Genomic DNA, 3416 nt, shown 5'->3' on the forward strand with positions numbered 1-3416 from the left:
TGAGAGGAGACAGAAACCTATATTGTGCTTAATAAATGAGTGTTTTTGACTTAAAAATAAAACACAGAAAGCAACTGAATTAACAAGTTATTAATATCGTCTTAAAGCAAGTAATATAAAAGTTGTATTTCTCTGACATCAGAAGCTGTTCCATATAAACTGTTTATAAAAGGTAGTTTTCTTCTCTCTTTGGCAAACTGTTCACTATTTTGCCCTTATCTCTAAAAGCAAGGATTTCTATCTGCACTGCACATCATGAAATTAATTTTTTCCAACCAAGTTTTCTTACTTTAAATTTGGAGACATTATTTCCAAAGAAAGTGAGCGTTTTGTTCTGCTTTTTCATAAAGAAAATATTTTAGAAATAAAGTTTTGAACTGCTGGGAATTTATGTGAGTTGAATATTATTTTTATGAATTGGTATTTACATTTGGAATAATAGGGCTTGGGAGAAGTTGGGAACTCATGAAAGGAGTTATCTTAAAATTTCATTTTTGCTGGTTGAGAATACTGCTTTACAGAAGAAAAATCCATTGAATAAGAAAGATGCTTTTTGTATTTCATATGCATTAGCCTTTTTGTATTTCATATGCATTAGCTGGAGGCATCGATTGACAGAGTGAGTGATACATTTTGAATAGAATACTTGAAAGATGGGTTTTCATTTCGCAGAAGGCTGAAGCAATAAGGTGCTAGTTTTGTTACACTGTCTGCATAATTCTTTCAGTGGAGCTGCATCCTGGAACACTTTTTAGTGAGTGATGTATCCTGAAACAATTTATCTGCCTACATGTAAATGTAGCATAGAGTGTTGAAATGTCCGAAATGTCCACACGTGGCCTGAGATCATCATCATTTGAGCTACTCAAATGTACAGGAAAGGTTCTTAGGTTTATTAGAGGTGTGCAGGGGTGATGAAAAATCAGCTTTTTTAACATCTCTGTGTTGTTCTGGCTGTTCTTTCTGCATAGCTTTGAATCCTATTAAATATTGAAGAGAAAGGAGAATATTGCAGTTTATACTCTCCTTCACTGTAGCAAATAAGTTTTGAGAATACTAAGTCAGTGGGAGTCAGTCATGTGCACCTGAGTGTGCGTATTTACTTTTTCTCTAAATCTACTACGCCTTCCTCAGTGAAGGAAGGGGCAATGCCAAATTCTATAGAAAAGGGACTTTCCTCCTGAGTCAGAACAAAGATCCCTCTAGCCGTCTGTCTTCCCTCCTGCTGGAGCAAGGAATGGATGCAAATCCTGCCATCAGGTCGTGTACCAAGTGATGGTTTTCCAAGCACAGCACGCCTGCTTTCAGCAGCCAGCTGTTCAGATACTTCCTGAGCCAGTTGTATTCTAAGAAATATGTTTAATAACATGTGACAGACCTGTACCCTGTGCATTCCTCTAATCGCTTGTAGTAAGCACTTACTCTCGACAGTGTCCTGTGACAGTGGATTCTATAATTTAATTAGTGGTTATCAAGAAAATATATTTCTCTGTGTATATACCTGACCTGCTGCCTGCTAATGTTGTATGCCTTTCCTGTTTTTTGAATGTGAGACATAACTGGTTTCCTGCCTCTCTGCAACAAAGAAACTGAAATGTTTTTCTGTTGGTGAGGAAGAGTCCTAATAAACATTCACTGGAATCCTTTTTATTTCAAGCAAAAGTAGAATTGTTAAGAGCAAAAAGATGCAAATGTGAAGTGAGAATAAATTAATGTCAATGTTTGTGCATTCGCCTGCGTTCACTGTAGAGCACTGACTTGGAGTATCGTGAAGCACTTTGTATATCTCAGGGTTATTAATTTTTGCTTCTTGAATTGTAAGGAAAGGTCACATGTCAGTGCAAATTACTGTAACGGAAGTGTCATTGTACCAGACTAAGGCAGTTGGAAAATGCTTGTGTGCGTTTTCTACTCTTATGTGAAGCATAAGAAGATGTAAAATGTTTGTTGGCCTGTGGGCTTTGTTGCTGAAGCAGTTTAGAATTGTTTAAAGATCACCAAGGTATAATAGTTTCCCCTCTTGTCTTTTGACATCGTCCTTGACAAGCATCCCTTCGGTGTCATTGGATTTGAAGTCGTCACCTGTCGTAAAGTAGCATAGTCCTGACTTATGTGGGGCCCGTTTTAAAGCCCAGGTTTTATTCTGAGAGTGGCAGGTTACATTTGTTGCTTCTGAGGCTTGATTACACACATAGGGTTATGCGGCTAATTGTCATTTGCATTTGAGATTAACCTATACATTAGCTGATAGCTTTGGGTTGGTGAAAGGATGAGGAACAACTGCCCCATTCTGTTTGAAGGATACTATTCTGATGGGATCAAAATAAATATAAGACAATAAATGTAATAAGTTATTCTGGCAGTGCTTACATGAGTATTTTGTCCAGAAGCTTTATTCAAAGTAGTCGAATAAAACATCCTCTGTCCAGAAATCTTCAGCTGCCCTCAAAAGATAGAGGGGCTTGAGTTTAGTTTCTTTGGCTGTTGTTGAGGGTCAGTAATTCAAGGAATCTGTAAGAAGCAGAAGTCCTGGCGAAGCATCCCTGAAGGGAAGGGTGCCTAGCATTCCTAGTTTTAAAACTTGATGAGAACCCAGGAATGAACAATTCTGTTATGCAAGAAAATGAGTGATTTTTGTGTGAGAGAGTGCTTGACTTAAGAAAGAAGCTTCTCAATGAATTAAGATGGAAAAAGAGAACATACAAAAGACAGAAACAGAAGTGGGCAGTAGTGGAGAAATATAAAATTGTTGCTCCAGTACTTAGGGGCAAAATCAGAAGGACCAAAATCCCATAAGAACTAAGACCGTCAAGAAATGTAAGCAACAATATGAAGGTATTTTAAAGTTAAATGAGTTACGAAAGGAAGTTCAGATAAAACGTGATGATGGTAGAGGAAGAGCTTTTGTGGTAAATGTGGAGTAGGTGGAACTCTTGATGCTTTGGGGTTTCTTGGCTATCAGTCTTCACAGGCAAAGCCTGCATCCACTCCTCTGTACGTACCAGCAGCCTTTGGGTAAAAGAGGAGCAGCTGCCACCAGGGGAGCAATATGTTAGAGAGACTTTGAAGAACTGAGTGTATTCAGATCCTTGGGACTGCATAGGATTCACTTAACCATGCTAGAAGAACTGGTCAGTGTGATAGCAATGCCTGTTAGCTATGAAGACAAGAATCTGGAGAACTTGTACCCATCTTCAGAACAATTGTGGACCATGTGCTCTTGGGATCTACCTCCAGGCATGCGAAGGAGAAGGTGATACTGGCAGTTGCCAGTAAATATTCACAAGGACAATTCAGGCTTGACCAGCTGCATTGCGTTTTAGGGTAAAATGACTGGTCATGTGGATGAGGGAAAAGCAGTAAATGTAGTAATACAATTCATTATAGTAGTATTTAATTACTTAATAGTCTATTAA

The sequence above is a fragment of the Tinamus guttatus genome, unplaced genomic scaffold (genome assembly GCF_059628265.1).
Source record: "Tinamus guttatus ecotype Peru unplaced genomic scaffold, ASM5962826v1 Tinamus_guttatus_pri_ptg000388l, whole genome shotgun sequence".
Taxonomy (NCBI): Eukaryota; Metazoa; Chordata; class Aves; order Tinamiformes; family Tinamidae; genus Tinamus; species Tinamus guttatus.